This window comes from Girardinichthys multiradiatus, chromosome 13 (genome assembly GCF_021462225.1).
Source record: "Girardinichthys multiradiatus isolate DD_20200921_A chromosome 13, DD_fGirMul_XY1, whole genome shotgun sequence".
In the NCBI taxonomy this organism is placed as follows: domain Eukaryota; kingdom Metazoa; phylum Chordata; class Actinopteri; order Cyprinodontiformes; family Goodeidae; genus Girardinichthys; species Girardinichthys multiradiatus.
In genome coordinates, this window is record NC_061806.1 from 11,316,163 (window position 1) to 11,341,503 (window position 25,341).

The following is a 25,341-nucleotide window of genomic DNA, read 5'->3' on the forward strand; positions in this document are numbered from 1 at the left end:
TTCCCTCTCAGGAGAATAATCCTCAGTCGTTTTCTTTAATCCCCTTCACGGCGGAATTGTACCAAATTTGTCACTATTCCTTTCACGGTGGAATAAAACCATTCGAATGCAGCGTCCTTACCGGCGACGCACTACCAACGACTGTTAAGTACTTTTCCTATGAACTGTATTTTAAAACTGTCTCACCTCGGAGTTGACTTCTTGGTGACTCTTTGGACCCTGTGAGAGTCACCCCGCGCAGAGGAAGGCAATAACCCACTGGCCAGGTGTGAATTCACACACACCGGGACTTTCAGCCACTCCGGCTAAAGGAGGCTGTGCAGCGGTGCTTCACTCGACGTCAGGCTTCCCCCACGGATCCCAGAGTCACTGTTAAAGCAAAGAGAAATAAGGTTATTGAATTAATCCGGCTTCGAAGGACCAATAAATGTTAGGTATTATTTAGTCAACTCAGAGGTAAGAACGATACAGTCATAGTTACTTGTGACAAGGGTAGCCCACTTTGCAGTGAAACTACAAAGTTTTGACACCCTATCTCTTTATTTATATGCACAGTTCAACAGACAGTTCAGACAGGGTGTATGTGTGTGAGACGGAAAGGAGGCTGGTTCACACAGAGATAACAATGATCTCACACACACAGGGAGGAAGGCATAGTGCAGGTGCCTTGCAACCCAAGGTTTTTACATGAGTGATAACAAGTTTTTGCACCCATCCAACAATAACCTTTCATGATGTATGTGTGAGAAAGGATGTGTGAGTTTGTCTGCAGGCAAAGATCATAAATGGAGCTGAACTAGCAGAGAAGGAAGCAGTCCAGTTGAGGAGGTCATAAAGATGAAGGAGGTCATAAAGATGAAGGCTGATTACACTCAACAACAAAAGTCACAGCTGACCCTACCAGTTGGAGGAGACTGTGGGAAATGTGTTGTTAATGTATAAAGCTGTTTATGACCTGTTTACGATGCAGTTGTTGTTTTCCCCCATCCTTTAGAGAACAATGTTTTTGTAAACTAGGGACCCCCGAAAGACAATAAAAAGAGGAGGCGGACAGATGCTGTTCAGAGCGGTGCGGGATCTGTAACTGAGCAAATCTTGACCGTTTCTCCTCGCAAAGCGAGTAAAAGGAACAAATACTCTGTCTCTCTTTTCTTTTTGTGTTGTTATAAATATTGTTAGGTTGGTTAAACCTGACACATAGAGTCCGAGTGGACCATGTTCTCCGCATCTATTGTCGATGCTGCTGCCTGTAGCTGTGGCCGTAAGGTCTGCGGTGCCTGTCGCGGCGGCAATCCCAGAACCCGGTGGTGGACACCGGCAGTAAGGGATGCTGTTAAGCTGAAGAAGGAGTCCTATCGGCTGTGGTTGGCTTGTGGGACTCCTGAGGCGGCTGACGGGTACCGTGGGGCCAAGTGTGCCACGGCCTGGCGGTGGCAGAGGCAAAAACTCGGACCTGGGAGGAGTTCGGTGAGGCCATGGAGAAGGACTACCGGTTGGCCTCAAAGCGATTCTGGCACACCGTCCGTCGCCTCAGGAGGGGGAAGCAGTTCTTCGCCAACACTGTTTATAGTGGGGGCGGGAGACTGCTGACCTCGACTGCGGACATTATCGGGCGGTGGAAGGAGTACTTCGAGGATCTCCTCAATCCTGCCATCACGCATTCCGTGGTGGAAACAGAGGCTGGGGACTTGGGGTTGAACTCTTTCATCACCCAGGCTGAAGTCACCGAGGTGGTTAAAAAGCTCCGCGGTGGCAAGGCTTCGGGGGTGGATGAGATCCGCCCTGAGTACCTCAAGTCTCTGGATGTTGTAGGGCTGTCATGGTTGACACGTCTCTTCAACATTGCGTGGCGGTCGGGGACAGTGCCTCTGGACTGGCAGACTGGGGTGGTGGTCCCCCTTCATAAGAAGGGGGACCGGAGGGTGTGTTCCAACTACAGGGGGATCACACTCCTCAGCCTCCCTGGTAAGGCCTACGCCAGGGTATTGGAGAGGAGAGTCCGACCGATAGTCGAACCTCAGCTTCAGGAGGAGCAGTGTGGTTTTCATCCCGGCCGTGGAACACTGGAGCAGCTCTATACCCTCTACAGGGTGCTCGAGGGTTCATGGGAGTTTGCCCAACCGGTTCACATGTGTTTTGTGGACCTGGAGAAGGCATTTGACTGTGTCCCTCGTGATGCCCTGTGGGGGGTGCTCCAGGAGTATGGAATTGGGGGCCCTTTACTAGGGGCCATCCGGTCTCTGTACGAGCGGAGCAGGAGTTTGGTCCGCATTGCCGGCACTAAGTTGGACCTGTTCCCAGTGCCTGTTGGACTCCGGCAGGGCTGCCCTTTGTCACCGGTCCTGTTCATAACTTTTATGGACAGGATTTCTAGACGCAGCCAAGGGCCGGAGGGGGTCGGGTTTGGGGACCTGTGGATTTCGTCTCTTCTTTTTGCAGATGACGTGGTCCTGCTGGCCCCCTCTAGCCAAGACCTACAGCATGTGCTGTGGCGGTTCGCAGCCGAGTGTGTAGCGGCTGGGATGAGGATCAGCTCCTCCAAGTCTGAGGCCATGGTACTCGACCGGAAAAGGGTGGCTTGTCCTCTTCAGGTTGGAGGGGAGTTCCTGCCTCAAGTGGAGGAGTTTAAGTATCTCGGGGTCTTGTTCACGAGTGAGGGAAGAATGGAGCGGGAGATCGACAGACGGATCGGTGCGGCTGTCACAGTAATGGGGGTGCTGTGCCGGTCCGTTGTGGTGAAGAGAGAGCTGAGCCGAAAAGCAAAGCTCTCAATTTACTGGTCGGTCTACGTTCCTACCCTCACCTATGGCCATGAACTTTGGGTCATGACCGAAAGAACGAGATCCCGGATACAAGCGGCTGAAATGAGTTTCCTCCGTAGGGTGGCCGGGCAGTCCCTTAGAGATAGGGTGAGGAGCTCGGCCATCCGGGAGGGGCTCGGAGTAGAACCGCTGCTCCTCCACATTGAGAGGAGCCAGTTGAGGTGGCTCGGGCATCTATACCGGATGCCTCCTGGACGCCTTCCTCGGTAGGTGTTCCAGGCACGTCCCACCGGGAGGAGGCCCAGGGGACCGCCCAGGACATGCTGGAGGGACTATGTCTCTCGGCTGGCCTGGGAACGCCTTGGGCTCCCCCTGGAGGAACTGGAGGAGGTGTCTGGAGAGAGGGACGTCTGGGCCTCTCTGTTGAGTCTGCTGCCCACGCGACCCGGTCCCGGATAAGCGGAAGACGACGAGACGAGACGAAAAAGATGCAGCCACAAAATGGTATTGGACTTCACATTTTTATTTAAAAACAATCAGATTTTTTTCAATTGTGTTCCATATAATCACGTCCCGCTCCACCTAACCTGACAATGAGTTAAAAGGAGAAGGCAAAACACCGCTAATGCGCAACTACGCGCACAGCCAGAGACAAACTCTATTCTGGAGAAGCCCAGAACAGCAGTTTCTCCAGGTCGACCTGCCTCCTTCATTACCTGAAAAGTTACACTGAGCGCCTCAAACAGGGCTAATTTCAGAGCAACCGCAGAGCCAACCGGAGAGAGGGAGCCTGGTGGGTGTGTGTTCAGGAGCAGGTGGAAGCAGAGCGGTACAACCCAGACGAAGATAGCGGTAAAACCTGACTGCTGACTTGGAATGGGTTAATTGTAAGTTACAGCTAATAACGTATTCACCCAGCAAGACAGGAGGTGGAGGTACACTCTAATAAGCATCTTCAGGGTCATAATGAGGAACTTTCACCTGAGCTACAGGTGAAGTTAAATGATCTGTCTGTGATAGAAAACAGCAGCAACCTTCTCTGTGAGTTTCTGGCTGGATTTGCATCATAATGTGAAAATATCTGGTCCTTTACTTCAGTCAAAATAAAAGCATTTAATCCTAACATAGCTTAAAACATTAAAAAGGTCCTTCAGATCAACACATTGCATCTCATTGCTGCAGCCGGTCTTATAGTCTAGTTCTACATGTAGACAGAAAAAAGTCTACAGGAAAATATCTCCTGGTTCCAGTAAGACGTGGTAGAAAGAGCAAAAGTGAGTCCCCCTCTTCTCTTTCATATCTTCTGTGCTGATTCTAAACATACAGCTATGGGTTTAAAGATGCAGCATAATTAAGAAATAAATCATAACAATTAATCACAGGTGGACCATTGATTAGTTAACTATTTATTTTTTTTCTGAATTACACATGTAATATTATATAAACTCAACTAATTAAACAAGGATACAGTTTTACTGAAGGTGAGACATACATACCATATGTATACAGTTATTAATAACTGTAATATTAGTACTGATAAGGTCCAGGATGAGGCTCTATGCTATATTTTAAACACCACAACTTAACACCCTTTCCTCTCAAAGTTTTTAATAGTAAGAACTGCCCTAATGTCTCACATGCAGAACAAAAGACTGTGTTGAAAAAGTTTTCTTTTATTATTTTTGGCAGCCAAATTTCTTCAAAAGTGTAATGAAAGGCTGAAAAGATGGCGATAAAAGAGAACAGGTTCATAAAAGAAGGAACAATTTTAATAAAATGTTTCGAAAGCTCTTGGCATAATACAGTAAATGTGTTTTAGGATTTTACCAGTTGACTAAGATTTAGGAAAATCAACTTTATACCACTTTCCTTTTTTGAAATATAACAATAAAGACAATGGAGCCTCAGGAGTGGAACACTGTGATGAGAATGTAACGTTTAAAAATGGTAATTTATGTAGATGACAAAAGAAGCACATTTATCTGGCCCAAAGTAAACATCTCTGAGTTTAAGAAAAACTTCTGTCAGCAAAAATTCTGATTAAGGTCTTTTCTAAATACCTCAAAATGTGTCATTATTTGCTTCAACCAAATGGTTTTTCATCAGGCCTAAACTCTGTTTCTCCTTGTCCTTCGTTCAGCTTCTAACAAAAATAAAAAGTAAAATTATTGCAAACCTTTTTTGTTTGATTCACAATAATTTACATTCAGTCTAAAACCAGCTGAGACAGAGAACTGGTACAATATGTCCTATATTATTTTAACTTTAAAATACCAATAAATTGTCTTATTGAAATCTAAATATTTTGGATTTGGGCTAAAGCCCCCAATGTTATGAGACCCTAAAAACGCCCCTGATTGAGGCAGCGGTAATGCCTACTGTATAGGCTTACAGATTTAGTGTGAAGCCTAATCAGCAAGATTGTAACTTGGCACAAATCTTTAAGTACAAAACCCAAATGCAGTTTTTAGGTTTCTTAGTCCAGGCTGCACAAATAAAACTAGGCCTTTTTGAACCAGCTTCAGGCAAGTTTTTGTTTGTTATCCCTCTGTGCAGTTTATAATGAAACTCTTGTTTTTGGACACAAATATCCCTTTCATTACCTACATTTTGCAGTTGAGTATATATGGCTGAAATGTCAAACCTTTTGAATGGTCGGTATGGCTAGAAAAGCACTATATAAATTCAGTCCATTTACCATAACAATATAGACATGTTTTGGTTATTTATTGTATAGCCCAAATTTTACATTATTCAATCAAAAATATGACTCAACAAAACCCTGTCTTGAAGATGTCACACATTACTTCCTTTACCTGCTTACCTGTACTTGTGACACTCGCCACCATCAGTGAGAACTTAAAAAGACAAGCTTTTGCCTTCTTTAATTATGTCTAATAAATTCAGCACAGCACATGTGGACTTTAATCAAGTTGCATAAGCAGTTCAAGGACTGCTTATTAATGAAGGATTCACCAGAGCTCAACTATGCATGTCACGACAAAAGCTCTGAAGACCTATTCAAATGCCAAAAAGCTTTTTTTAATTTCAATTAAACTATGAAAGTCCTCCCAAACTTTGTTTTTAATTTCTCATTATGGAGGACTGATAAGAATTTCTAATCTACCAAACACAAATGTGGAATGTTTTTAGAGGGCTGAATGGTTTTATGGGGTCTAGTTATTGCATTTCCACAAGATGACCACAAGAAGCTAAGGTGTGACTAACCAGTGTAAAACCAGTGTAAAATATTGAATTTGAATAAAAACATGTTCTACCTATGAAACTGAAAAAATAAATTATCCAAAAAGCAGCAAAGCAGGTCTGCATCATTACATTACCACAAACATGTTGTTCTTTTTCTGCAATGCTGTGTTAGTTTCACACTACATATAATGGGACAAACACAATTCAAAAATTTCTAATTTTTGTTCATGGTTTATTCTTGTGTCTTGTTACATTTAGCTATTTCTGTTACCTCCCTGGACCTCTCTATGTTCCTGTTCTTCTGTATTAATTAGCCTCCCTCCTTCAGTTGCTCTGCACTATCTTTGCCACAGCTGCTCCACATTTCATCTGATTAGCTGCTCTGATGCACTGGTCATTTCTCCTCCCTCCCACTGTTTATAAGCTGTTTGGTTTTCATTGTTTATCTCTGGATTCAACTGTTTGTCTGCCTGTTTCTTGCCTCTTTTCTGGTCTATGCTCCATATCCTGTTTACACCTTGTATTCTACTCTGGTCACAAAATGCTTTGTACTGATGTCCACTATCATGTTTATTTTTTCCCCACAATCTTGGAGCAACGTGAATCTGGAGACAGATAAATGTTTTCCAGTGACCACATAAAATCCATTAAAAACAGATCCCCTGAACACAGATGCACAAGTATTAACAAAAATACCCAAAACAACTTTTAACGTGTATGCCTTGTAAAAAAACATTTTTATATGCTGACTTCCAGTGTTGCTATGGGCATGAGCATCAGCTAAACCTTGTAAGTTATCAGTTTTTGTAATCAAGACTTCTACCCAGCATGCGGCTCCCACACTCCTGTATGCAAGCGAGGTCTACATTGCTTTAGATGTTGTTTGGATTCTTTTCTATGTCATAATTTAACAAGGACATAATCATGTTCTTACCTTTTTACATAGGGGCAGTTCAATTTGGATACTTTTTCATGGCGTATGTCAAACATATCTCACTTTTGAAATTTTACAGGTGGTCAATCACATTGATATGCTGACATACTCGCTGTTGTAATTTACATACTGCCTGATGTAATTTTGCTCACATGTGTTTTTTCAAAAGAGGGCAATCTTATGTAAAAGCCAAGGTTGTAAGCAGTTCTTTAGAAAGTATGATGAAAATAAAAGGTAGAATGAAGCAAGGGTGCTGCCCCTTATGTAATTTAATGTAGCTGAGTGATGTCCAGCTCCATATCTGTTGGATATCTGTTGGAAAGGGTGCAACGTTCACTCTTTACATACAATAAGCAGCAAAATCTGTACACACCCTTCTAACATGTCTAAATGTTTCAAAACAAAGTAATTCCTTGTCATTGAGAATGTTCCAGAATTCTATTCCTCCATGGGTTAATCATGCATATTCTAAAATATGTGATACGTTATTTCAGGTCCACATGAATCATTTATTCACATATCCATATTATTCACCATGTCCAAAGACTGCTTGCTCTTATTGACAAAATAGATTTGTCTTTGACTGGGTTTGACTTTGTGTCTGCTGCTGGAGCTAAATCCCCAAGCTTGCCTTAGCCTCCTCATAAGGCAGCCTCTAATAAACATTTAAATATTTATATGTTGAAAAGTTGTTTACCTCCTATTCTGTTGTGTACCTCGGGATGGGCGATGGGTGGGGGTGTTTTACACTTACTCTGTTCACTTTGAGCAGTGTCCTTTCTCTCTTGTTTCACTCCTTCCTTCACTTATCTGCGTTGCTGAATTAATGAAGGTGAAGACAAAAGAGAGGGACTTTTTCAAAGCCCTCTGTAATAGAGATGAAACAATATTTTTCTTCCATTACTACTTTATCCCCGCCTCATTCTTCACCTTTTGCCTTTGGACTTTAGAAGCGCTGTCCAGGTCATGTTTGAATCGAGACGAATGCATGAATAAAAGCAAAGGACTTTACTATCCCTAGGTGTGTTTATCACACAGGAGACAAGGACATTTCCAGCAATGTGTCAGCCTAAAAGCTCTAAAATCTTTTCGATGAAAACATCAATTTTGATACAGATCTTTGTTTTCCTTCGTTTCTAGGGTTCTTTTTTACAGTGCCTTGAAAATGTTGATGCTCCTTGAACCTTTTCACATTCAAGGATGCATGGTTTTATAGGAGTTTTACATATAATCTAAAACATAACGTGTTCACCCCTTGCTACTATGATACCGTTAAATAAAATCCTGTGCAACCAGTTGCTTTCTGAAGTCACCACATTTTTTTATTTTTTTTCAGAATATATCCATATATATAAACCTTGAATAATTTTCCTGTTGAATTCACAATTATGCACTATTTTGTGTTGGTTGGTCACATAAAATCCGAATAAAATGCACTGGAGTTTTTGGTTGTGATTTGACAAAATTTGAAAAAGCTGAATGACTAATTTTTACAAGCCAATGTTCACAGGTCTGTTTATAAGGAACTAAAGTGTCAGTACCATGCGGATGGAAATCTGGTTCAGGAAAACTCACTTTGCATCCACTCCAGCAGAGAATATTCCTGGATGTCTGAAGTGGGATTCATGCACCACTTTTTCTTACTTTTTAATTAGGTGTCTGCCTCTACACAGCATGATATGATGCACGTGCCTCACATCAAAATCCACCAAGAAATTCAAGCTCCTGTGAAGCTATAAATACATATCCAATTTGTTATGAAGCCTCAGTATACGAGCCGCAAAGAGAATAAAATGTCAATCAAGCTGAAAAATGAACAGAACAGAAAAATGTCCTTTATTAATGGTAACTTCATTGAGGCAGAAAAGCACGGCACAGACCTTTTTGTCATAAAGCACAATTTACCACTGAGAACACATGCTGCTGCTACTGAGTACAGCTCTGAATGTGCACTTGATTGGATTTCTGCCTCTAATTAGAGCAACTTCTCAGACAAGGCGTGTGGAAAGCAAGAATTCCTGTAAGCTCCCAGGAAGACGTGGGCGGGTGACAACTGTGATGAACTCAGGAGCCTTTGTATTTTCATGACTTATAAAGGAAACACAGACTCTCTACGTTAGTTCAATGTTCTTTATAAAGTCATCACAAGGTACTTTATGTAGAAGGAAGCATGCAACAAATCTTCAATAAGCAGTCAGCTGAAGATATGTGACCATAAACTGAGAAAATGTCAAGGCCTTCAATGATAAGTGGCCCTTTTTTCATTTAATTGTTGGTGAATTGATTGTGAATATCTTTGAGCGTTTATCTTTGTACCTTGTTTGCACATGCAGTGCTGTGAAAAACAAAATTTTCGGGTGTGTATATATAATGCCCCCACTTGACTTTTGTTTTTCTTTGGCTTCCTCTAAATGTCAACACCACTCTTTTTGAGCTTTGGCATCTAGGCCATTAGAAATGGTTTTATCCTCTCCCACAGCTCTTTCTTATCTGTTCATTTACTCAGCTGTGTTAGCTTCCAGTAATCAGCCTTCCCGGCATAAATAGCTCTCATTTCTCTTTAGTCATTGTCAGATCCTCTGCAGTTAATAACTCAGCTTGTAATCGTCCTTAACCTCCTAACCGCAGTTCCTTTCTTTATTATAACCTGTTTTCATCATGCGTCCTCATCTCTGCATTTTTATCATCACCAAAAAATCATGACAATAACATTTGTTCATTCATTCATTCATCTTCTATACCACTTATTCCATAGTGGGTCACAGGCGAGCTGGTGCCTATCTCCAGCAGTCTACAAGCAAGAGGCAGGGAACACCCTGGAGAGGTCAAAAATCCATCACAGGTCAACAAAGAGATATACAGGACAAACAACCATGCACATACTAATTCACACCTAAGGACAATTTAGAGACCAATTTACCTAACAGTATTTTGAAATATTCTCAGAGCTGTTTCTAAAAATGTTTCTTTTATAAATACAAGCAGAGCATTAAAGCATTAGCTGTAATGCTCCTCTTGTGAAAGTAAATCTGTTGGGCTTTTTCTTGGCACTCAGACAACAATTCTGAGTGCTACTCTGTCGGACAGGACACGTTTAAAAAAAAAGAATATATTAATGTAAAAAGTTTGTTATTAGAGGGGCAATGCAAAGCATTGATGCAGAACACTGTGAATTCAACACTATTGATCCCAGAATACATTCACTATTCATAAAAGGAGCCCATAAAATGTGATCCACACTTTAAAGACTTAGAATGATTTGATGATCCTCAAAATCCACTTTCTATTTCCTCATGTTTAGACTTTAATGTATTTTTCAATACACCAGCATATATGAGAAGATAGGAATCAGTTTGACAGCAGCTTAAAGCAGCACAGGATTATGGGAGAAATTACCTGCCAAAAATCAATTTACCATTGGGTTGACTAAAGTTTTGTGAATATGAATTTGAGTAACATTAAGTAACTGTAAATGATTTCAACAAGAACTTTGTTCATATATGAGTATAACTTAAAATGAAAGATAACAGGACCCGTATTCACAAAGAGTCCTCTCAGAGAGCTCCGGTATTAGCCTAAAAATTCCTATCTTATTGAGGAGGTGTGGTTGACCCCGCTGCTAGGTGTGACACTGTTTTCTAAGAGCTGTGATTGGTTTCTAAAAGAAACAACAAATAGAGAAAACAAATGCACTCCTAGTAATCAATGGACAGAAATTAACCGATAGAATTTAGACTGGATTCAGAAATGCGTAAATCATGATGATGAAACTTAGCAAGATTAAATTAATTGTCACACAGCATCAACATGTTGGGACGTAGCTTATTTACGTGCTCATCGTTATTTTGATTGGCTTATTATTATGTTTACTCACTATGCTGGTCATTTTCATACTGCATCTATTTCATATTTATTAGTTTCATATTAATATTAAAATTCAGCATTTTACTGTGATTGCCTTCTTGTATAAAGAGATTTAGTTTGGTAAAATGAACAAAACCAAATGGAATTCGGTTCACTTTTTATTCATTGTTATTTATAATTGTTTCTATTATTTATTTATCCTTCCTAACGTTACCTTACTAGAGGTGCACCTTTAATCTGTCTTGCCACTGAAACTATTTAATTTCCCCCTAGGGGGATGATAAAGTTTATCTTCCCCCTATATCAATAAATGTTTGATTGTTATAGAAGTTTATGTGCTCATTTACTCGACTATTAAGGGGGTGGATCCCTGTGCAATCAAGCCAGTAGCATTTTATTAATTTACTGTTATTCGTTGTTTGGTGAATATCTCTTCTTTCTCTCGGTCTTTCCTTCATCTTCTCTGCCTAAGAGACTTCTATGCTCACTAAAAGTCCTCCTCACAACTCTTAACATCTCCTCACATTAGGAGCTCTCTTAAGGCCTAAGATGCTTCTTGAATAACATTTATCTCACTTAGGGAAAATTCTAAGTAAAATTCTAGAATCGGAGAAATTCTAAGATTTTTCTTAGACTGACGTCACTAGGAGCTACTTTTAGTCTTCTTCTTGAGATTCTTTGAGAATATGGGCCCTGATGTCTATTTTGACACCACAAATTTAAACTGGCATTAGAAGGACTTAAATGCTGGTCTTGGTCTTCCACTGACATGAACGTCCAGGTAAGTAGGTACTGTATGTAGGTGCAATGACATATAACTGTGTAACACAATGAGAGACCTTCTTTAGAGACACACTGTAAACCCAAAATGTTTGTTTGTATATGCCGTTTCACACATGGTGAAGCTAATGTGCCCAGACACCTCGTGGGTCCCAAAGTGACTCTTGCAGTAACAGATCAATCAGGACTGGCTGAGCAGATAAGCTCCACACGCCTCCATTGTGATACCATTATCTTCCATTTAGCAAGGAAAAGTCATATATATTCTTGCTGTTATGTCACAGTAAATTTAAATTATTTTTGTTTTTTCCAAGTTTTCCTGTTGTCCTGGAAGGTATTAGCTCAACAGAGGAAAAAAAGTAACAACAAATCAAGGCATAATTATACAAATTACAATTGAATTCTTAGACTTGTTTACTGAAGATGGTGTCATGTGTTTGCTTTACACGGCCATTCAAAGTGCTCACACTGTGAAACCTTTAGACAGAATATTTCCATTGATTAGCAATTTCCAGGCAGCGGGAGCTTTTATCAGAATGTACAGTGGCCTCTGCACAGTGGGGTTGGGATTAGTGAATAATGGAGAGAACAAGATGCTGAGTGGACTTGGCCTGGAAAAGTGATGGAGGGCAGCTGTGCTCCACAAAGGGGGTGGAGGACGATAAAGACAGCACAGAGAGATGGGGGGTCCACAGAGGTTACAGTGTACTCGGAGTGCAGTCGGAAAAGAAAAAAAAGCTACTCATGAGCTGAAAATAAGACCAGCTCAGAAACAAGAAACAGTCTTCTGTTAAACTGCTGTGAAAAAGGATTGTACCACTTACCGACTTCTTCGGTTTTTGGTTCTTTTTTTCTTTCTTTCGACATATTCATCCTTTGTGTCATGCCAAACCCACTTAGTGTTGCAGGAAAGCACGCCAAATCTTTACCTCTTCTGACTTTTTTGGCATTACTCCCAAATAACCAGTTGGCATGAATATAGTGTATCATAATTGATAGGAATGCTTTTGACCCTATTATGTCTCTCTTTGCATCAGTTCTCTAACAGTGGGGTTTGGAGAGGTTTCTATGTCCCTTACCATCCTTCTAACTGAGGGTGTTGGCAAGATAAACAGTGGTCCTTTTCCAGCCTGGTTGCCAGCAACTAAAGCAAACAGACCTCTGTGCTCTTATGTCATATCTATTCCTTCAGGGGAAAATAAATATTTGTATTAGTAATTGAAAATTACTAGACAATCTCATCAAATCAAAAAGCATGCATTCATTGTTAGGGGTGTCAACTAGTGTGACACTGGTATTTTTGTTAAAACAGCTGCTTTATTTTTTTTCAACACTGAATACATGTACCTAAATTAAAGGTTGGATTAAAAAATAATAGATTATGCTGCTAAGAGTTTTTGGCTGATTTATTACAGGATTTATTTATTTATTTTATTTTATTTAATTTTATTTAATTTTATTTTATTTATAACTGTAGTGGCAATAAGTGTGATGGGTGGTGTACTTCTAGTAAGTTGAACTTTACCAAGGGAAGGTAGAGTTATAATTTAGTGATTAATTTTAATGTTAGATATTGGTCTGTGGCCTAAAAGGAAACCATAAAGGAAGATGAATATGTGATTTCCAGTGTTGTTTTTACTTTAAGTCAAAAAGTGGAAAAGCCAAACCAGAGGTTTGCATCTCTAATGTTGCCCAGCATCCACCACTGATTCTGTGCCTGTGAGGGGTTTAATTAGTTGTGAAGCTTAGCTCATCCCATAATTCTATGCAGCCACTTGAAATACTATGAGACCATCTTCCACAGCTGGAACGTTAGCACAGTGGGAGTAAATAAAGATAAAAAGACTTTGTTTGACAAAACCACATGCCCTCAGTTAGTTTACCTATCTTTGTGTTTCTTTAATGATCACACTTTTATGTTTTTTTATTTTGTTTTGTTTTAAATATGTGTATGCTTCAGTGCTTAAAGCATAAATTAGGAAGCAGAGAGGAGCAGCGCATCTGTGGTGATAAAACAGCTGGCTTCACAGACGGGGGATCTCATCACACATCAGGGACACTAGCATGCATGCAACATTTTCAGAGCTGCTGATTATTTTACTCACATTTAAGGTGATAGCATCAGTTTTACCTTTATAATTTATACTTGAAAAAGTATTTGAGCCTTTCACATTTTGCATTGTTACAACCACAAACTATGCATTTTATTAGCATTTTCTGAGATAGACCAAAATCAAGAAGTGTTAAATGGTAAATACATGGTTTTTATTTTTTGACAAATAAATAGTGTGGTGGATTGAGGTGTGGATTTTGACCAGGCCATTCTAACAAATTAACATGTTTTAATCCATGACTGCCCTGTATTTAGCTCTATCCATTTTCTCATCAAGTCTGACCAGTTTCTCCTTCTTACTGAAGAGCCTCGTCACAGCATGAAGCTACCACCACACCCACTTTTTATATAGGAGGTGATATAATCAAGGTGATGTACAGTGTTAATTTTCAACCACGCAAGTTTGCTCTGTCCCAAAAATCTTTTGATTATGAATATAAACGTTGCTCCAGGACAGGTTCAAAGCTTGGAATAGTTTTTTAGAACTTCCTATCACATGCAATCTTGAATAACACACTGATGTTCTTGAATTTTATGATGCAAAATGTGAATAAGTCACAGTTTATGAATGCATTTGTAACACACTCTAAAATCCAGTTTTGGTAAACAGAATATTTCTAGAGTAAAGCATAATAGAACAAAATCAAGAGAAGTACAGGTGGTGTCATCCACATTTTTAAATAGGCTACATGTTTATTGTAGTTTTATATTGATAGATATATGCTGTAAGAGCTGGTGTTACGAAGTCACAGAAATGAATAGGGCCCATCCCATAATTAGGTCCAGTTGTGTACCTGAATGAAAGGTCATGATAGCAGCTCCATGCATCACCTCAGTAAGGTTGCTCTGCCTGCAGATTCCTATCATTTATCCCCAGCAGGAGAGAGCAACCATAAGAGGAGGTCAGATTCATCCTGTAATCAGCCAAGTCCAGAGAACTGTTTATCCTCCTCCTTCTGTACGGCCGTCACGCATAAGCACAGGTGGAGCCGTGTGCAGTTAAGCAGGTCTCCTTAACTAATGATGTACAAGCACAGTTTTTATTTTTTTTTTTCATATTCAAGGTCATTAGAAGCAGCTATCCTTTTTGCTTTTGCTAACCCAGACAAACTGCCAACAGTGCCCTGATAGGCAACGCTATCCATCTTTCATGGCGTTTGCTATTGCTCATTGATTTAAATGGGCGCTAAGCTGTTGTAGAGGACATGCTAGGGTTGAGGTGACTGTTACAGCATGGCAGTGGAGTGTAGCTGTAAATATTGTATATAGGAGCAAAACAAAAAAGATAAAAACACAAGAGTGTCAGAGTCTGTGGCTGTAGAGGACCAAAGTGCAGACAAACACTGGGCAGCAGCATGTTGAAAGAAGGCTTCTTCTTTAATCAAAAAAGTTTTCAAAGGTTTACATAAATAGTTTCCCGAAAACTTACATGAGTCGAGTGAAAACATACAAGAGTCTTCTGAGGGAAAACATAGCACCAGCAGACCTCAACCTAGGGTGTAAAACAGAGTAGAACGGGAGGAACCGGTGGAGAATGATAAGAATGACCAGGACTATAAGCAGGGATAAGAGGAGAGTGGACCAATGAGAGGAAAGCTAAGGTAATTGGAGGAAAAGTGGTAACAGGTGCGAGAATTCGCTGTGAAGACTGAGGGAATGAATGGTTACTATGGTGACCGGACTGGAAGACAAAGGGACACTGGAGAAACTAGACTATGAAATAAACCAAAGGGAAAACTGGATCAAAAGATAAACAACACTAACTCACAAAGAGGAGCAGGGAGGCTGAGGAACAGGTTAACTGACTGCAAAACTAAACTATGGGAGAAGGGACTAAAAACTCAGGGAAACAGATCTAAGAAAACTATAACAACCTAAGATATAAGAACCTGACAAATAAGAATTAAAGAAACCATAAAGGAAACCCTAACTGAAAATGTAAACAAACCCAAACAAATACTGACTGAAACTAACTGGGAGGGAAGCAGAGAAAGCAAAGACTTAGAATAAATGCAAACCAAAACGTAAACAATAAGTGGAACTAAGTATAGTGGCAAACAATAACTACAAGCTAACCTGTCAGAATGAACTGAAACAGTAAAGACTAACACGGGGAGCTAAACTAGGAGTAAGGCTGGAAAGAACCACAAATATAAAAGGGAAACGAACACTGAGTAAATAATAACTTAAGGGGAACTAAGGCCTAGGGGAGGAAATAGTAGGGCACAGAGAAGGGGAAAGGAGAGCACAGGAAAACAGAAAATAATGAAACATAGTAAATAAACCAAAGGGACAGAATATACAAAACAGTCACAAAACCCAAAATGGCAGATCCTGACAGAGTGGAAGAAGATGGCATGAGATCTTGAGATATTAAAGATATTTCTGTTCCAAGTGAAGTCAGTATTGAACAGAGCTGTTAACGTGACTGTCTGGTGAAATCCATCTTAGCTTTTATTATTCAAGTATTTTAAACTGTTTGTGTTGTAGTTGGCGTTGTGTATGAAGGCATTCAGTAGTGGATCCCGCTTTTTGAGAACTTGAACAGAACAATGCTGCTTTTAAAACAATGAACTTGAAGCATGTTGTGTTTGTAAATATGTAGAATAGCCTCAAGCAATTTGTTAATGAGGCATGCTTTGTTGTCTAATTGCTTCTTGTGGGCTTCCATTTTTAGGAATGTTGTGTTATTGTTTTTTTTTTCTCCTTGCCATTCCCACCACCAGTAAATATGAATGAACAAATCTCAAAAGACCATGTCACCACAGTCAAAAATGAGGTGCAGTATTTTAGTCAGCCTATTTTAGCCAAGACCAACTATTTGCAAATATATTGGATGGAAATCTGCTGTAACAGTAGAGCTTAAAGTCAGGGTAAATTTTTTAATATACAAAGTAAAATTGTAGCTCCAGAGGATGTACATCACAGACCAATCAGACACAGATTAAAATAAAATAATCCCACTGGCTGCTGTTGTAAGTCAAATAAAACGTTTGCTGTGTTTGGAATCACTGTGATTTTGAATATTATGATATGCAGAATAATTTATGGTAGACTCAGTGTCTCCAAAGTACCCAAGTGTTACTTACATAGCGCTGATTCACAACAAAAATCATCTTAAGGCACTTTACAATCGAAACAGATCCTATTTATATAAAGAAATATTTAATCAGATCAATTGAATCACAATGACAGATTCAAAATCAATTACATACATTCCAATTTAATTCTGGCTATAAAACACGGCAGTCATGTTGAGTTACTTATGCTAATTGGTAAAACGTTTTCTATCTAAGGAAACCCAGAAAACTACATCGAGTCAAAACACTGCAGCAATCCCTCCTCCTCAGGAGCATGTGGCGACAGTGGAAAAGTAAAACCTGGATCAGTTTGAGCGGCCATGTTTCTTCTTTTCTCCAAACTTACACGCCTCATTAGTCAGCAGAATTTGTTGCAATACTTATAAAGTATCAGGATGCTTTTTCTTGCAGGCTTGTTTTTAAATTAACTTGCTGTCTGAAATGGATAAACAACTAGATTATTTCCTTTTGGAACAACAGGTAAATAAAAGAAAAGATGACATACCTCAGAAATTAAAAGCATGTAAAAGTTATTACATAATTTACTCAAACTAATTATAATCCAGGATACAATACTCATAATTGTAACCACACTCTTGTAATTTAAAGTTCAATCATGGTAATATGGAGTTTGAGAAATTAATCAAAATAAGGTCTCTTCTAACAGTTACATTTTACACAGAACTGTATTCACAGGGAAATTAACAGACATTTGTCAAATCGCAGTAATATCAAGATGTTGCTCATTTATTCAGATTTTCTATCAGATGCAAATAATTATGCATGTGCACTCTTGCATGATTAAGCCATCAATGCATTTACATAATTTACTATGAAATCCATTTGATTTTGTTCTTATTAACAGGACAAATAAAACATCAAATAAAGCACAATGAGAGCTCATTTACACGCAGGCGGTAAAACAAAGACAAGCCCCCATGCAAACATCGGGGACAGGCGTGCAGGTAGGAATAAATCAGAGCTCCAGCCAGGCACATGAGGTGTATTTCACACTCAAGGAGTGGCCTACTCCGTGCAGCTACGGGGATCATTAATCTCTCAGAGAGAAGCATTCCGGCCTGTGGCTGGCACAGGTACGCCTTAGCTGGCTGCGCCCCAGGCTGTGAGCCTGCAGCGCTAATGGTCTCATTGCGTTATCAGTTGTCAGATTGTACAGAGTGGGTGCTGCTGACCTAGATGAAGGCATACATCGGCCAAACAAAATCACAGGGGCCTCACAGAGGGAGAGCAGCCATGTTTGAGCTGGTCCTGAGTGCTGATCTGCACGTTGAAATAAGATTGTAAAAATGACCCAAAGGGAGCCTTGTTAGGTTGAACAATCAACAGCAGCCACACAGATACAGTACATTTTTCTTCATTAGAAAAAGTTATTTCTGGATTTCAATCATTAATGACACAAGAGCAGGAAGTGCTCTGATTCCTGTCCAAACTCTCCAAGAACCGTCACATCGGGACAACACAGAGGCCGGTGTGCTCCATCTGATGATCAGTGGAGACCATATCATTGATTTGATCACTTTTTTAATCAGTACCATCAGCTGAAAGCTCTTCCATCCACAGAGAACCAACTTCACTGCCTTTTAAAAGTCTTTCCTCATAGAATTGGTCCTGGTGTGGTTGTATTAGCTGAGAGCTAATTACAATGACACTGAATTACACATAGACAACATGAAAAGACAGATTGTTTTTTTTTTTAGTTTTGTTGCTCTTACCATAACAGCATGACTAATAAAGCATAAAGCAAACGTGACAATTTGTTTTGTACATGTATCTTTTCTTATTCACAATGTCATATGAATTTCACTCTTAAAAAACAGCAAATATTATCAATTTGAAAGAAAGAAGTTAAGGTGAGCTGGAAAAGCTGGCTTATCATAAAAAACATGTTCAACAATCATACCTGATAATTGGTGCTACAAAACAATATAGTACACTGCTTTAAAAGTGTATTAAGCTCACCTTAAAACAGTAGTGTTGGATGCATTTTGGTTCATTTATTGCCCAAAACCGCAAACAATACATGAAGAGAAACACATAAAAAAAAAAAAAAAAGATAAAATAAAATAATTATATTTTATTTAAAAAATAAGACCTGAAAATAAATTAGGATGTTTTGCAAAACTGAATACAGTGCTCTGAAATAACACTTTCCCCCCTACACATTGCTTTTGTCTTAGCTTATTTGTTACACTTAAACGTTTTAGAGCAATAAAGAACGTTTTATATTAGACAAAGATAATATGACTAAATACAAAATGTGTTTTCCTGCGTTTCTGTGTATAAACTTGTGTGTTTGTGGTAAAAACTCATTTGACTGGTCAATATGACTAGGAACGTGAGAGTTTCCAACCTTCTTACATACTTCTTCCTACATTTCCAAACCTAGATTGTATCTCGAGGCTCCACATGAGCATCCTTGACATTTTGGAGTCACTTTCTTATTCAGACCATACTGGGAATACTTACCCGGGAAACCTCCATCAGTCCAACTCTTCTGATCTACCTACCTTCACTAACCTTGCTCTCTCACACCAAAACATCTCCTGGAACTCAATTTATAACACATTCTCATCAAAGCTACCTGTACCTCTCTAACTTCATTCTCTTCACCTCCAGGGAATTAACTGGCAGCTGCATAGATCACCGGTTATTCGTGACATCAATAAAATTGCTCCAGAGAAAACATTTATTTAACTTACTTTGTGGCATTCCAGCAATTTTCTGTGTAAATAAACGTTGCCAACATGTTACCTTTCTTTCCATGAACCTTTTCAAAATATGGTCATTTTTAGAGTGTGTTTTCCACATTGCTGGATATGGGAAATGTTCACTTTTGAGAATTTTGTAGTTGTAAATTATTTAATTGTATTAGCCTATTGTTGTAAGTTAGCAAGAAGTAATGGGGAAAAATGCCCTATAAACAGTAGAAAACATGAGGGAAAATAGTTGACTCAGTCATCCATGGTATAAGAGCAAAACACATACCATCCTAAGGAAGATGTATGGCACTATTAGACTATTTGGTCTATCTTGTCCCTGCTCTCCTTCTTGGTCTTCCTCTTCCACCCCGCCAGCTCTCCCAGCCCTCCATTCTCCATCTTACTAAACAGATGGAGTTGTCACTGGAATTTCCACCTAAACACATGCCGGCAGAGGCAGCAGGCTTATTTGCATGTTTGGTGGTGAGGAGCTGTCTGTCGGGGTCGTGAAGGTTCCTTTGCTGACCCAGCTGTGTGGTCTGTCTGCACAAAGAGGTCAAGGGTAGGTGATCAGTGATGGGGACATAAGTGAGGCTATTTTTCTCAAACCACAACCTCTGGAGGCAATGTCTGTCCTTGATCTTTATTTGATACTAACTATTAATATACAGTTGAAACCAGTGTATTGATGTATACTGTGTAAAAAGACATATAACCATGGTTTTCACATGATCTGAAATTAAATCAGGCTACTTTTTCTTATTTTAGGTCAGTTAAGATTATTTCTCTTTACTAACTGTTATTGTAAAAGAGAATTTCAGAGAATTTCATTTAACTTTCAAATTCAGATATTTATATATATTTTCTTATTATTTGGTACAACTGCCTTTTAAACTGTAGGCCTTTGGTTGAATATTTTCAGTATCCATCCACAAGCATCTCACAATAGTTTGCTGGAATTTTCGCCTATTCCTCATGGTAGAACTGGTGAAACAGTCAGATTTGTAGACCACCTTGCAGACACACCTGTTCAGATCTACCCACAAATGTGTGTTGTCCTTCAGTCATTTAGCTGATTTGGTGGTATGCATAGGATCATTGTCTATTTGAAATACCCATTTGTGTCCAAGCTTTCACTTCCGACTCGGTATCCTCAGATATTGCTTCTGTAATGTATCTTTATTGTGATGCTATATATGGTCATAATGGCCAAGCAATTCAGTTTCAGTTTCATCGGACCACAGGACTTCAAAAATCAAGATCTGTGTCCTGTGTGCATTTACAAACTGTAATATGTCTCAGTATTGCTTTCAGAGTAATGGCTTCTTCCTCTCAGAGTGGCCTCTCAGCCCATGTTGGCACAGAACGTATGCTTTTGTTCTGGAGTTGATATGCACATTTTGCATCAAAACACGTTCATCTCTGGGGCACAGAACCCATCTGATCAATGGGATTGTGTCATAGCTGGAGATTCTAATTCTGTCTGTGGCATATGATTGCAAGATTACAACAAAATTTATTTCGATTTCTTTCACATGGGTCATCAGTATTACAGAGAACTGTGTTTAAAAACTGCGCAAATAAAGAGTAGAGAAAGACTAGCAGGCCCACCAACCCCACTAGCACATCAGGACGAAATATCCTGTGTATGTGTGGGGAAAATGGAAAAGTACACTACTTTCAGAAAAAAGGGGCATATAAATTAGTGAGACCTGGTTGCTACAGAGGTCAGGGATGTGACCAATAATGGACTTCGGTTCCATGCACACTGGTCCATTACCAGGAGATCTGCATTAAGAGGGCAGAGCTCAAACTTGTAACGGTAGGAATTTGGGTTATAGTTTCATTTAAGTACAAAAGCAAACATATGATGTACGCATACACAAACACTTGGTTAACTTGTGGTTCATTATTTTATCTAACATTAATTCTCATCCTGGCATATGTCTGTCAAGAATTACTTTGTTAAATGTTAATAAAGCCTTCACACTTTAACTAATGTGGCTGAAGTAACAAATTTATTCTCCCATCTACAGGATAAAGTGCTTTTTATTTTTTTTTAACAACGCTGACAATACTCACTTCTCAGGTTTGAGCTTATTGGCTACTATATGTAATAACATGCTTAAAACTGTAAAACTCAAAGAGGAATTTGCTATTTAAAATTATAAAGAATAAAAAATGCTGATGTAACTTTCAAAAGGTTCCAAATTTGGCTTCATCTTTGATAAACAATGACATAGTCAAGTCTAAAAAAGGTGGTGGTGTTATAGTCCAGGGACCCATATGAACTGCTGTAATTGATAGAACCAATCCTGAAGGAGAATGCCATCTTCTGAGATCATTTCATGACATTAAGCTCATCTACACTCTGGTTATGAAGCAGGACAATGTTACGAAGCACACCAGCAACTCCACTTCTAAATGTCTCACCAAAAAAAAAAGCAGGATTTGGTTTGGAACAGTCTAAGTCTGGACTTAAATCTAATTGTGATGCTGTAGCATGAACTCAAACAGGCTGTTCATGCTCTGATTACCTCTGGTTTTGCTGGAAAAAAAAGCATTTTCCAAAAACAGTAGGTTAAAATAAAATATTTACTGTAATGAAAATGACTACATCTAATTATTACCAATGTTTGATGGCAGTTTTTGATGCCAAGGTCGGGACAACAAGTTATAAGGTTTCAGAGGTTGGTTTGGATAGCTATTTTTCCTTAACAAATGAAAATTGAAAATTGATATTAAAATTTGTTATGTGATTTGAAACATTTATGTGTGACAAGCAACAACAGCAGTGCAGATTTTGAACAGGGTCATGAAAGGTATATTCACATTTTTGACTGTAACTGTATATGCAGTAGATTTTTGTCGAATTTTCCAACCAAACTTCTGTCAATGTCAGAAGTGCCCATCGTTATAGTTTAACGGTCTCAGGGGAGACAAGGTTGGAAGCACCCACTGTGAGACGCTCTACTGTTTTTCAGTTCCACCTAACTGAGAGAAAAACACTCTGTGCATGGAATAACCTAGAGGTAAAGTTCTTATGTTGTTTTTCCTGCCTTCCTCTATTTTGTTTAAAGGGTCAAGGAAGCTGACATGCCCCTCTATTATGCGGGAGTCATGTGGGATTACACTGCAGACTTTGTATGGCTTTTTACAGATATTTCCTCTAACCATGGAGAAACAAATCTTCTTTTTGTTCCACACATGATGTAATAAAAAAAAAAGAATCAGTTATTTTTCATTTTGTTATTTCCCTTCCTTATTATCTAATTTGTTCCCCATGAAAGAAACTTTAAATCACACCTATGCTCACTACTTTCTGTCACTCTTAATGACACAAGGAAAAAAAAGCCTGTGTGTTAACATATGGAGATATCCAGCTCTGTCAGTGTCAAGCCACTTCATAAAATAAACAAATAAAAGTGCGATGTTGAGCTGATGAGACAGATGGTTCATTAAAGAATCACAACTATCCTGCTAAGTCTTCCACGTGCTCCGAGAACAGGCGGAGGATGAGGCTGCTGTGAATTTTGTTTTGCATGTTGAAAGAACCTCATCTGAGATGGGAAAAAAAAAAAAAACTTTGGTGAAGCAAAAGGCAGATTTTTTTTAAAGTGAAGGTGAGCTTCTCACAAAGCATCAGGCCCTGATCTGGGCTTACATGAACAATTTGACTTGATGAAATACTTTGCTTGGTCATGTGTTTTGCTCCATTATCCTTTCTGTTATCTTGGTTCTTACTTTATCTGCATCTTTATTTTCGCTTTGCTCTCTGGAAGAGTTCTAGGTCTTAGTTTCCATGGCAACACGCTTGCAATTAAACTGCTGAAAACTGAGAGCATTTAGGACTGGAGCTACTTTGCAAGTCATTTTATCTGGTTAGGGTACATGTTTCGCCCTTTCCTCCCACTGAAGATGAATTCATCTCATAGTTGTTGCTGGCAGTCCAGCTAGTTCATTAGACGCAATTTGTTTGTAGTTTGCTTCAACTAAATTGAGAAAATAACACAACCTCTTAAAGTCTGAACTGTCTTTAAGGATTTGTAATCAACATGAGGCACCCACAGGTGTTGATTGTTACAATAGCATCTAGGATGCCTGGGTTACAGCAACTAAATTTGACAACCTGGCACAGCTGTCAAGTTCCACTGGCCCTCTTAAAAAGTGGCTTCTGAAGATGATTGGAAACATGTGAATGAGTAGCACAGCAGGAGCTTTAATTAAATCATTTATCAGAACTCATTCTATAATGCCTTAGGAAATAAAACAACTCCAGAATAGGTCATTGGACCTGCCTACAAACCTGGCCTTTCCTCTCATACTGTGTGATTACCTTTTAATAAGGTTGGAGGTATTTGTTGTTTGTTTAAATGTTGCTTGTGTTTGAATGCCAAACCCTCATTCATTGTCCTGGTGCTGATTTGTTGATGGAATAGTTTGTCACAAAGTAGATCATCATTACAGTGATTTTTGTTATTAGGCACTAATCTCAGGCCTAAGCTCCAATTTTAGATTTGACTTTGATGGTTTGAAAAGCCAATACTTCTTCAATAAACAAATGTGATGTTCGTCTTTCTAATTAATTTTTTTCTCAGTTGCTGCATGCATCAGAATGGATGTGTTGGATCATGTTATAATTAAGGGGTTCACTGTATCTTCTGATACAGAACAACAGCCTCTTTGAACACAATCTTATTGCTTACAAAAGGTATGTTCAAGTACATCATTCACAGTGAATTTAAAGTATTTGCCCCCACAGGGACACCCAGAGACATGCGGGACAACCATGCGTGAACACAATTATACCTGAGGGCAATTAAGAGGAATCAATTAACCTAATATTGATTTTTTTTTGGACTGTGGTTACAGGGGTACCCAGAAAGACCACACGTATGCATGGGGAAAACTCCATGAAGAAAGGCCACTTGTTGGTATTTAAACCAAGGACTTTCTTGCTGCCAAGCAACAACTGTGTCACAGTGTAGCTCGATTTTAACAAAAGACAAAGGTAACCCGAGTAAATACAAGAAGTGTTTTTTCAATTATGATTTTCATTATTTGGGGAAAAAAAAACTATCCGATGCAACCTAACCCTGTGGGATTATAAACTCAATGACATGTGAAATCATAAATTAAGCACACATTTTATTCAATTTTGCTAGCCACATCCAGGTCTGATTACTGCCCGAATTGTAGAATCAAGAAATCAGTTAAATTGACTATGCCTGACTGCATGAATTAGGCTGGAAGATTTCGAGAAGCAATACATCATAACCCAATCTTAACAAATCAAGAACAGAAAAGAAACAAAGTCTATCAGTCTGGAAAGTGTTACAAAGCCACTTTTAATGCTCTGAGACTAACAGTCATTACCTCGTTATAGAAAAAACATGGAACAGTAGTTAATTTTTCCAAAGTGGCTGGCCCACCAAAATTACTCCAAGAGTGCACTGACAACTCATCCTGGAGTTCATAAAGAACCGAGAACAACATTCTTTGCACAATGATCTCCAGAGGTTCCAGGGGAGTCCTGATGGTTTACTGTTTGCTTACTCAGGTGGGCCAACAGGAGTCTCTCTAGGATCTTCATGATGTGGGATGTCAGGGCAACAGGTCTATAGTCATTGAGGACTGATGGGTGAGTTTTCTTTGGTACCGGAACAAGACAGGAGGTCTTCCACAACACCAGAACCTTCTTCTGGGCCAGGCTAAGGTTGAAGAGGTGCTGCAAATCCCACAGAGCTGCTCTGCACAGGCCTTAAGGACTCTAGGGCTAAAACAATGTGGACCTGCAGCCTTTTCCAGTTCAGTCTTTGCAGTTGTTGCTTCACCTGACTTCTGACACACAGGTAGAAGGGGGAAGCAAATGAAGCATCAG